We start from the raw sequence: 12794 nt of genomic DNA on the forward strand, positions 1-12794 counted from the left end.
ACTCATAACTGACGAGAGACTCTCTTCCTTGGTAATAAAATGATACACAAGGAGCCAGCGGAAGCTTGGCCAGGACCATTTTGCATTCTCACAGTTATAACCTGGAGAAAAGTTTAAATGAGACAAATGCTGCTCACTCACAAGTGTCATGTAAAGTCACATTTAATTTATAATACTGCAATTCCTCTCTGTTCTCTTTTCTCTCTCTAGAGGTATGACTTCATAATCAAGCAGACTTGAGTCAAGGAACTGGGATATTCAGTGATTGTAAGATAATATCACAATGCAGTTATTAGAAATAGTTTGAGGTTCCTCAATAACTTTGCAAATTACTTATTTCTAGAGAGTGACCATAAAACAGCACAAGCACAATTAATCTCAAGATTAAACACACGATTGAGTGCACCTTTTTATACTAGCAGAGAAAGGATTTATTCTACAGGAGACTTTTCTACAGATATACTATTTGAATTCACTGTAACTAAATTAAACTACAAACTTTTTACAGTTAACTCCACAGCAAGGATGCGTTTGGTACTGCAAAAACTGTGGAAGAATATTTTTCAGGACACCCCCAATGGGATTTTATCATGTTGGTACTTCCTTCCTTAAACGTTTAACGTGTCAATAAGATGTTTTGCAACTGCAGCGGGGGTTGTCATATCTGAAAGCATAATTATCTTTCCAGATATATGAATTTCAAAAGACTTTCCCAGTTTACTATCATGCAGGAAAAGTTTTAACCCAGGTCATCAGAACTGCTGCCTCCAATCTCATAAACACTCTGTACCCAAGAGGTTTCACAAGGAAAGGCAAGTAGCAAAGATTAAAAAACGTAGTGATCTGAGGGGGCAGGTTCAGAAGTAAAGTCAGACTAATAACAGACCAAACCACGTGATAAATGATAGTTCAGCTACACTGAGACATCAACAGCCAGACCGCCTTCCCTTAAATTCTGAATGTCAGAGAGCAGTAAAAAAATAATGATTACCACACAAGCTGTATTATCTTAGTGGTCCCAATATAATTACTTTTACAAACAAAAACTATTCCAAGAAGACGTCACAAAAACAGATATATGCAGCTAAAGTTTCAAGAGCAAAAGTCATTAATTATGTGACCAGGCAGAGCTTTTTCGTCTTCATTTTAAGCCTCTAGAAACTTCATTTCCAGCAGTTGCTCCCCCCACTGACCTCAGCTGGCTTCAAACGCTGACCAGGACAGAGATTAAACGCCTTTCCCAAACAAAACTCTTTCCCTTTTAAAGGTCTTGTGCTGACATCAGAAAAAATACAACTTCCAGTAGACACAAGGAAACTTCCAGAGTAAAGTTAACAAATGCTTACATTAGCTTTTAATTGAGGAGTTACCTTCAAAACGGTGGTATTTCAATATCTTGCACTAGTTTACAACCAGTTTGAGTTGACTCAAGAAACTTTACATCCATTCTTCCCTCAAAAGTGCCGTATGCAGATAAAACTATCACAATTCAAATAACTGAAATAACATCTATCAAGCAATCATTTCAGCTCTACTTAGGTAGTTAGGTTCACGTCCATTTCTGTTCAACCTTTTCTCTTGTTCTAATCACACAGGCCATACAGGAAGCACTCAGGCCATCCAAACATGATCCCCGTGGGAATAAAATCCAATAAACAAATCCTTCAAAAGAAGAGCCTGGAAAAAACAATTGTGAACTATAAACGTACCCTTACCGATTTTGAATCCATTTTATTGTTCAAAGTGATTTACAGAAAGAATTAGGACAGCTGCAGCAGTTTAAGTTTGCGGCGTCATGCTAAAATAAATGCTCGTTGGGCTCTTTGTCATTATTAAAACTTTAGTCCTGTTGTTCTGATTGTTTGCACAAAAGAAAAACATTATACAGTTATCAAGCGTTACTATTGATGCTTTGTTTTACTGATATTTTTGTTTTGCCTTTCCTCATGTAATCCTAACTAATCTGTCTTCACCGTTAGGCGGCAGGGCAAGTTTAATCAGTCACTCATGCAGGTTCAAACAGATTTAGTGAACAATCGAGGCAATCTAGCAGACTGATTAGTCAAGGATATGTTCAAACGCCCATTTTATCTATGAGGTTCTTGTAAAAAGTAGGGGTGCACGATAATTATTGGTCCAATAATTATCAGCCAAATGATGATGTCATTCCGATAAGTCTGATATCATAACGAATGGCCCCGATAATATATAATATATATTTTTGTCAGTACTGCGGTGTGAGTGGTTGTTTTAATCAATTGCTCCAACTCCCACATGAGACCTGAACGGCCTGAAGTGAATGCTGCGTTCAAGTGGCATCGGTATAATCGGAAAAAAACAACATTCTGGCTGACAAAAATCATTAAAACACTCCCTCATGTCGGAAAACAACTCGTCAACTCGGTCATTATTTTGGTAGTAGCTGCCATTACCCAGGATGTTACACATAAACCACAGAAACATAAAAGGTCGGAAAAACAACTCTCAAACCATCAACAGGGAACTTCCGTCACCACTTGAATGCAGCACAACGTGCATATGTTTGTAAGTAAACAACATGGAAAGTTATAGGTTTTAAAAAAAAAAAAAAAAGTTATCGTGCATCCCAAGTATAAAGCAAGCCTACAAACTAAAGAGTCCGGACTTTCCTGTGCCAAATTAGGTACCACCACTTCTGAATGTTGTATAAAGAAGTATAAAGATGTATATTATGCTAGAAATGCTTTAAAGTCCTCAGTATATTTATGCAAAAATTTCAAAGCAGAGTTCAAAGCTGATGGTGACAAACAGGAAACTACACAGCTTTTTCCAATTTTTCTTCATCTGAAGAAGTTGTAATTTGATTTTAGTAAATTCCATCTCCTCCTGGCCACACACTCTGCAGGACACCGGGACCATCACACTTAGTACAATTTACAAGGTGCATCTTCAAAGAATACAGAACAGAATGCTTGAAATCTTTGCATCTGGGCAGTGTTCTACAGAGTGAGCCAGACTGACGAGTGCACAGGTGTAAATGGCACCAGTATAGGCTACGTGCATAAGTTACACCGTCTGGTCCTGTTGTATTTTTCATTACTTCCACAATACGTTAATGACAAAAATACAGAAATGTGAAATACTGTTTGTTCTAGTCCCATTGGACTACTGCAGCTACTGCTGCACTACTTCACTACTCTGACTACCTCTGCTACAACATGTTACAATGCAGGATACAAAAAGATTATCGTAACAGAAGATATACAGTATCTACAAGTGGAACGTTTAACTATACAATAAATGTATATAGCTATTAGCCATCTTAGAGTGTACATGGTCTCAGTTTTAAAACACAGTGACACACTCTTATAGCTTAGTCTATACTGTTGGTGTGTGTTAAAAATGAGACCGTCAGAATGGAGCTTTTGAGGAATGTGCTCTGAACAGGCCTCCATCTGTTCCTCTCATTCTGTTGAACTCATGTGTGCAGCAGATCAACCTTTGAGCCTTTCCAGTGCAAATAAACCCAACAGGTAGCAGAAAGTTATGACCCGAGCTTCAGCTTCGGGGGTACATTTTCCATGCCTTCATTGTTAATTCACAGCGTTTCTGCATGTACCTTCAAAACAAATATATTCAAATGTCTTCACTGAAATGTTCCACACAATCCAAACAGAAGACAAAACAACAGGAGGCTCCAAATTGAGTCCTAAGAGTAACTGTAAAGAAGGCACAGACACAATGCTGATTATCAGAATATTACATTTAAAAAAAAGAATGTAAGCAGCTGGTAATAGCTACAACTAACAATTTATGTCCCAAACTAAAAAAGAAAAAATAAATTCAGTGTTTCCCACAAAATTAGAAATAAGAGCAAATAAGAGCATGTGTTTTTTATCAGACCCTTTAAATGACCGTAATAACGCGGATGTGGGATTTAGCAACAAATAACAGCAGCCTGTGCAGTTCATGTACATTAATACTAAACATAAGCTGTTAAAATGTGCCATTCTGTATGTAATGTATGTAAGAATAAATAAAGTATCAGCAAATAAAATGTATTTTGCCAGCTAGCTCTTACAAAGCTAAGCTAACTCACACTACATTTGGAGCTGTTTCCTTTGGGTTTTGATCAACTCTCTTTAAATAATTTTAAATCTCCATGGTCTAAAAATCAAGAGCAGAAACATCGGGTTATAAAAAGTCACGGTAACGTAAAATTTTATTAGTGAACAACACAAATAGCTTCATATGCTTTCGGGAGCGACAGGGAAAGATAACGCAAGCACAACGTTGTTTGAAATGTGCAAAAATATTTCTGATTCATTATGAGACTGTGGCGGAGTAAATTAGACCCTGGCGGGCCGCCACAGTATTAACATGGTATGGGAAACCCTGAAATTACATCTAGCCATCTTAAACCTGGAGATATGTCTTGCCTAAATTGCTTATTTGACCTGCATGCCCCTTAACCTCTGTCCAGGCCTAGATGTGTATTTGTACCCCATTTTTTGTTCAATGCAGGAAATAGAGATGAGGTTACTAAGCGCTTACCAATAAAAACAGAACTCTTCTGCTTGTTTAAGCTTGTTGAACGTTGATCACTTTTAATGACTTTTTACTCACAAAAGGTATTATTGCACTTAAAGTAACTAGTATACTTTGATCAACTCAACTGTGCGTCAGAGATAAGTGGCTGCAGGTCAGTAATAACTGACACGGCGGTAAAGAACATTCAGCATACCGGTAAATTGTTCCCATTTTTCTGACTCATGCGTTCAGAAAGAAATATCCCCGCCCAAATCTAGAAAAGTACAGTAAAAGCCGGCATGCTTAGTCATTTTAAACAACTCTCTACTGCAATCAGGTTGCTTCACACACCACGGGGGAAAGATGACAGATATTCTTCCCTCTAATCTAAAACTTGCACGTTAGAAGATCTGAAAATAATCACGCTCAAAAATAACACACACTACAGAATATTATTACTGTGGCAGATAAGGAACCATTATATGTCATCTGGTGTGTAACTGGATGTAGTAATGCACCTGCAAACGTTAGGTAGGCTAGATATTGCTACTTATTTCCTGAGCTGATCTGAGTCCAGTTCACAGGGACCCAATAAAGCCAATCAGCTTTCAGGAATGATGGTGCTCTCAAGGTTGGTGGATGTTTTGGATCTCCATCACACACGAAGCATTCTTGTTGCGTGGTGTCGCAAGATTTTTTGGTTTCATAGGATTTCTAATGAAAGGATGGAGGAAATGGCGAGTGTTTAGAAAATCAATCAGAGGATTTTATGAATCACAGACTCAGCAACAGCTTCCAACAACACTCACCCCACTCTCCCTGCTCCAAAGTCTCACCAGCCCCCCCAACATCAACACACACACACACCCAAGGCACTCCTGTACAACACCCAAGCATTGTGCAAGCCACTTTCAGCTTAGACAGACACTTGCACAACAAATATTGCACAACTACATGTATAGTACTACATATTTATAATACTTTCCACTACATGCATCTCTGGCTATTCAAACTCTATAGCACTGTCATAGATCCATTCTTGCAAAAACAATGCTTATTATGTATATATATATATATATATATATATATGTCAATAATGACGTTCACTCTAGTTAACTATTGTACCTACTATCGTATCTATCAGTGGAAGTATTCAATCAATGCATAGGCAGCTTTTGTATTTACACTGCGTGCACAATTATTGGGAAAGTTGCACTTTTGAGGATTAGTTTTGTTATTTAACAACAACAGTACTCCTGGTCATTCCAAAATGTTAATAAAGCTCAAACCTGAATATTTAATAGGGATTCGCCGAATATTCGGCCACCGAAAATGTTCGGCCGAAAATGGCCCAAAAGTGCATTTTCGTTTTTTTGGCCGAAAGACAACACGACCCAAACAACACGGCCGAAACGAGATGTATTTCAATATATAAAGTATTCTAGAAATATATAAAGATCCACTGATAGCGATTTGCAAAACGTGTGATGCTGAAATTTCAAGAGGCATGCATCTGCAAAGTCGGGTTTAATTTATCACCTGAAATCCAAACATCCAAGCAAGGAAGTTTCCCAGTGATGGTGCAGGTGCCCATTACGCCGATCGCGATCGACCGGTAGATTATTAAGGCAGTGCAGGTAGATCGAATGCCATTGGAAAAAAAAATAGTCTAATCATTTACCTGCTGCACTTCCAAAACAAACAGCAAGACAAACGTTTCTTTTTGTTTTGTTTTTGTGTCTCCATTTTCGGTTTCGGCCAAGAATATTCATTTCGGTGCATCCCTAATATTTAAGGAAGTGAAAGTGATCTTTTGGCTTTTGTACGAGAATATCTATGCACAATCACACTGCCAGCTGGATTTAACTCAGCAAAAAGGTGGGAGCCTCCTATTGGATAATTACTGCATGGGCGATTATCTTTCGGGTGGCAACAAGTTATTTAATCCCAAATGATGCAATAAGTAGCTTCTCATTTCTTAAACAACCATGTCAAAAGACACAACCTGTGGACGTGGAAAAGAAGTTAGTCTGTTTGAGAAGGGTCAAATCATTGGCATGCATCAAGCAGAGAAAACATCTAAGGAGATTGGAGAAACTACTAAAATTGGGTTAAGAACTGTCCAACGCATTATTAAAAACTGGAAGGATAGTGGTGAACCATTGTCTTCCTGGAAGAGATGTGACCAGAAAAAAGTCCTGATTGATCGTGATCAGTGATCACTCTAATGCTGGGTGAAATCAAATCAAAGAAAAACAGCAGTAGAACTCAGGGCTATGTTTAATAGTGAAATTAAGAACATTTCAACACGAACAATGAGAAAGAAACTCAATCGACTGAGACTGAACAGCTGTGTAGCCTTAAGAAAACCACTAATCAGTGAGGTTAACTGGATAAAATGGCTTCAGTTTGGTAGGAAGCATAAAGATTGGACTCTGGAGCAATGGAAGAAGGTCATGTGGTCTGATGAGTCCAGATTTAGAAAACATTTAGCTAAACAATACTATATTTTCAGTGGATGTTTAAAGGGACAGTTTGCTCTGAAATAAAATATATTGTATATAGTATGCTGTTTCTAGGGACTTTAGTAGCATTTATCCATGCATCATGGATAGATCCACGTTTCTTTCTTTGCAGCGATACAGACTGTGTGTTTTATATATAAAACTGCTTACGGCAAGATCTGTGTATTTTTTTGACAAACTGGGACATGATCACAGGAAACAGTTGTTTTGTTGTTGTTGCCTTGTGTGTCACAAACCGAGTGCCATCCAGTTCCATTGTTAACAAGTGGCTGAAAAACCTGAACGTCTCAAAAACAGAGCAGTTCCTTAAACGGATGCTTGAGCCCCCCCAAAATGAGTCAATCCCTATAGTAGTCTGTGTGAAAATGTCCAACTACCCAGCAGAAATAAAAATGTTTCACTAATTTCCCCACAACTGGACGGGAGGTGAATTTTGATATCGCTCTTTTCCACCTGAAACTTTGCATAAAAATGTACATGCTATGGCATTTACATTTTTTCCTTGATTATCCTGCATTTTCATTCTTTGAAAAAAAAAAGAACTACCTCTAATTCTCAACCTTGTGCTTGAAGGCTTTTCATCCTGCATTCAATGGAAAAGTCATTAACTTTCTTGAAAAAGCAAAAAAAATAAATAAAATAAAATCTGATTTCATGTCATGCCAAGCATTTGAACATTTTTGTTTGTGCATCCTATAAACAGACAAATGACAAAGTCATTGTTGTAACACAAAAAGGTATAAACATTTTTGGTTTCGAATATATCAAACTGTAGTCATCCCCTCAACAAAACAGTTTCTTTCAAGTATAACTTCAATCGCTCTCTCTCTAAATACAAAACACAGCAAACATTGCCATACACACCAAATAAATAGGCACTTGTTTTGTTCACATAGTGAAAACCCCTGATAGATGTATCAGGATGCATCTATCAGGACCAAAACTGGTAAAGAGCATTTCTATGAAATTGCATATTCAAACTGACAGTCAGTCAAAGGCTTTTTAGTCAGACGAACGTTTGCCAAATAATTGGTGTCCACTGAAAATTGGGCAGAAACAGCCTATAGTGACAGAGGCGTAAGTCCTCTGATGAGGCCACGCGAAAAATGCAGAAGTGAAACTGAGTTACTATAAAACATTTACATTGAGTAATGGTGTAGCCAGGTATGAGGCCAGAAAATGAGAAGTGTAGATTTTGAAAGTAGATTCGGACTCTACGCTGCCTTTATTAGGCCTTGCTCTGTTAACTTAACTACCTTAGCTGTCTGGCATTCGGTTTATGCAAACATTTGTCTACATCTGTAGACAGCTGGCGAACTCAAAACAGCTGACTTGCTTATACACAGACACCAACTGAGAGAACGTGCACAAGGACACGTTCCACACATGCACACTAGATTAAAATGAGTGGGACGTCCTGAAAACAAGAACAGTTGCCTTGTTTATCAAGTTTGGAGTCAAAAGTCAAAACGAGAAAACTGTGGGTGAAATGGTTTAATCTGAATTAGATCAACAGTGTGGATTACAGGGTTGGGGTTTAAAAAAAAAAAAAAAAAAAAAAAAAAAGTCAGTGTCAATGCACATAATTAATGAGAGACCTGACAAAAAACAACCAACCAGTCAGGAGCGTGAGACTATTCTAACACTACTTTTTAAATCATGAAATATATGAAATAACCTTACAACAACGTTACCTAACAAATTGAATGTTACACTGAATACCTAAACACCTTTCAAATGTAAAAAACATTTTAGAAATCTCAGAAAGGTCAACAGGATGGCAGATTGCTCTTCAAGGACAGATAGACACTAATTTAAACCAGCTAAAGCAGCTAGCTTCCTGTTCATATTTATAGGTGACAGCACAAAAGCCTTCATCAGAAGAGGAGGACAAGTTGTTTTTCCTGTACTACCCACATACACATGATAGTCAGCCAGTCAACATCTGTATCTCAACCTCCTCCCCGAACCACAGGAAATCATGCTACCATGATCTCTGTGAGGAAAAAAAGCACTAAATAAAACAGAAGTAAAATTATTGATTTTATTCCTTGGCAATGACACTAATTGTCACAAACATCCAACGGGACTCTATTATCTGGTAATCTGTTTGTTTATCTGTGATCTGTTTGAGGTGTCAGACAGGAAGTAACCTACTCTCCTTAACTGTGTAATCTGCATCCATTTATAAACCGAGACACGGTTGGATTATGCGCTGGGTGTTGAATTACACAGGAAGCTGGAGCAGACTCCCTGTGCTTGAGGTGAGGCAGAAGGCTTAGTAGGCCTGTCAGGTGGTTAATTTTACCTGACCTCGCCCTCATCTGCTCTGGCAGAACTAGTTTTACAACGCTAAGACACAAAGAGGAAGACTTGGTTGAATAGATTTGTTAACAGGAAACTCACCAGCTGACACGGCTGATTAACCATTTTAACTATCTACTTTGCTGGTAAGAAGAGGGTGTTAATTTATTTACCTTTACCATCTCATCTGGACTGGAAACGGAAAGTGACAGTTTCTTTTACTTGGGTATTAGTAATCAGAAGTTCCCTTTCAGTTCTTCATTTACTAACGTGATGTTAAATTCCTACCCAGCCTCCTTTTTTCAGTCCTCTAAGGAAGTGCAAAGTGAAAATCCTCCAAAGACAGATGATGTAAGAGCAGTACTGGCTGTCAAGTCTCCGACATTTTAAATAGTCTCACCTTAGTCTCAATTATAATAAAGAAAACCATAATAATCAATACTGCAGCCCTAGTGGTCTTGAGACAATTTGTCAGATTTAAAATCTTATTGTTGGGTCTTAGTCACGGGCCAAGTATTCTGGTGAATAGTCTCTTGGCCTAAGACTGAAAGCTTTAACTCTAAACACAGAATTTCACCAATTTAATAACCAAGCAGCACTAGACCCGCCAATTTGTACACAACACGCTTTTATTAACAAGATCAATTTTTATCTCATCTCAACCACCACTTCCTTTAATTTTGTCTTCCTGCAGAGATGCAAAATCTCTCTCTCTCTCACAGAAGTACAACCTTTTATTTAGTGCGCTGAATAATAAGTTCGAAATCTGACATCAACCAAGAGCATGTACAGCTGCAAAAATTTATAAGTTTATTGGTTAAATGTATGTAATAACACGTTGACTAATAAGTAGTCCATAAAAAAACATGGTAATGTTTCAAATGGCTTCTTTAGCCCAACAGTTCCAAATCCATAATCATCAACTGAATGGCATGACACAGATACAGAACAATACAATGACTAGATTAGTTAACAGGAAACCCACCAGCATGATACAATGACACAGAACCCATAAAAGACAGAAGTCATTACAGTAGAATAAATAGCCATTATTAGATAAACCAATCAAATAACTAACAAATTATTACTTTTTTATTTTAGGCATGAGTGAAGAAGAAGCAGTAGCAATGACAGTAAACTGAGACTATGAGCTGATTTAACTTCAGTAATATATCAACACAAAATAAAGCTATTTATTTATTTATTTGTTGTAAATATCAGCCACTCTGTTGCTCTGAGACAATCAAATGCCATAAGTCCCTAATTTTCTTAATATTTTGAACTGTTAAGGTATGGACACACCAAACCAACACCAAAGACGCACAACGGAAGCCAACTGTGACATCGCCTCACGTTGCCACTGTCTAAGACCAAAAACTTAAAACCTGAATGCACCACAAAGACAACAACCAATGGTCAGCAGGCACAGGAGGTCCTGAATCTCCAAGACAGGAATGAACTCTTCATACCAGCAGGTGGCATAAGGCCGTATTAGTCATTTGAAAGGGGGGAAAATAGGAAGCGCAACTATTTGCTGCGGCACCAGTAAGGCCCTCCTGAACCATGCTGATCAGCTCGTCTGCCAATTATTCATTCTAGAAGATATTTGTGTATCTCAATGTTCAAATTAGATCATTTTTGCCCTTCATCTTCTTGTGCACTGGTTCGCTAAGCCGATCAGCAAGTCTGAGGGATCTCTCTGACTGACGTGTTCCACCACCACCAAGGGTCTGATTACAGCCACTGATGCTCAGAGACACACTGGCCCAATGGCCAACCTACGGCTTGGTGTGTCACGGCCATTACTTGGATAAAATAAGAGATTAGGAGGTGTAAATTTCAGCTTTAATAACTTTACTGACTCATTTGCAACGAACAGACTAGTTAGTCTATTCGTTATAAATGAAAACCATCATTAGCTGTAAAATGAAACCTTGTGGCTTTGGATTATCCCACACAGCAGTCAAGAACTAATTTCTTAAACTAAGGAACAATGTTACTGAATGTAAATGGATAATTAGTGCATGGCGAAATAAATGTGAGCAAGCCATTTACTTTCATCGCACAATGTTAAAAGGCAAGTCAGCTGAAAATAAGTGAGGATTTGAAGAAACTCAGAAATGACAAGACTTACAAACTTCCCTTTTTGTGGTAGAAAAAGTTTCACCAGCTTTCAGGATCACACATTCACTTCCACAAGGGTGTAATAATAGAGTACGGACCTCGAACTGATTGCAGGCTACCTGCACGGTGAGGGTAAAGGCGGCTGGAGTACACGCAGAGAAGTTTTAAACTTTGTACTTCTTGGAAAAGTTATTAATCAGTTATCAAGCATTGTCATTTAAACCGGCGAGGACTCGATAAATGCTGCGTTTCCAGTCTGTCCTCCACTGGCATAAATAAATAAACCACAATGACTTCATCCCACAGGCTAAGTGGAGCGAACAGAAGCGAGACACGTGTGAACTGCTTTTTCATTTTATATTAAGACTTTTACACACAATTTGATTCAAGGTTTCCGTAACTTTTCGAGTTATGAGCCAAGTTTGTCAAACCGATGTCAGCTGGCAGCGTTAGCCACCTAGCTCAAAAGTTAGCTTCCCAAACGGCACTCATTTAACGCTATCTGTGTCACAGCTAACTCAACTCTATTTGGTCCTCTTAGCTATTATGAACTGTCGAGTATTTTACTTTTAAGTTTACAATGTAAGAAAAGTCGACGGAGAGCGGTTTCGCTGAACAGCTATCTCCCTGTTAGCATGAATGGGAAAAAGTAGCTCCAATCCACGGAGCAAACCACAGCTAGTCCTAGCAAAAGAGTGACAGAAGAGCAACAGATGTGACTTTTAAATGAAATAAAAACTAAATAAATACATACCCGACGGCAGCGCTTGAAGTCCAGTAACTTTTGCAATGACTCGAAGCTCCGCTGTATTCCAGATAATGTGAGTAAAGCAGAGTCTCCCCCTCTGAAAGTGCTCGATTTAACCGCAGAGCAGCTTGAAACTACTGCCCAGAAAATAAAACAACAACATGGCAGCGCCGCGCTGCGTTCATGGCGCACTGGACCGTCGGTAAATATTCAATGAATGGTGCATTTACTGAATTACTGTACAATTCTGATGCACATTAGCTTGAATATTTACTATTAACAATATTGGCTGTCAAGTTTTTGATAGTTTACTTTATTAACTTTACTTTATTGCTTTATTATTTTAACTGATTATTAATTTGTTGAGCTCGTCTACTTAAGAAAAACAATCTTTAATGCAGCACACACTTTAGAATAAGTAGTAGGATAAGTTATTTTAATAACTGACCATGCTAGTCATCAATCAAAAAAAAGAAAAAGAAAAAAAAAGGCAATAATCTGTGAATAAAAACTGGTCTAAATGGAGTCTGTACTACTTCGGAACAATGAAAACTGAACATGCCTTCATCACATCTAGGCTTGAC

The 12794-nt window shown here is 38.1% G+C and overlaps 1 protein-coding gene across 1 annotated transcript in view; it reads right to left on the bottom strand.

Annotated features, from left to right (window-relative positions):
• plekhf2 (pleckstrin homology domain containing, family F (with FYVE domain) member 2) overlaps positions 1–12353 on the bottom strand; it is a 28392-nt gene extending 16039 nt beyond the window's left edge. The window contains exon 1 of the mRNA XM_084557264.1: positions 12217–12353. The gene's annotated coding sequence lies outside the window, so the exon portion shown is untranslated. The remainder of the gene's footprint in view (positions 1–12216) is intronic.
• Positions 12354–12794: the final 441 nt, after the last annotated feature.

This window comes from Chelon labrosus (genome assembly GCF_963514085.1).
Source record: "Chelon labrosus genome assembly, chromosome: 12".
Classification (NCBI taxonomy): Eukaryota; Metazoa; Chordata; class Actinopteri; order Mugiliformes; family Mugilidae; genus Chelon; species Chelon labrosus.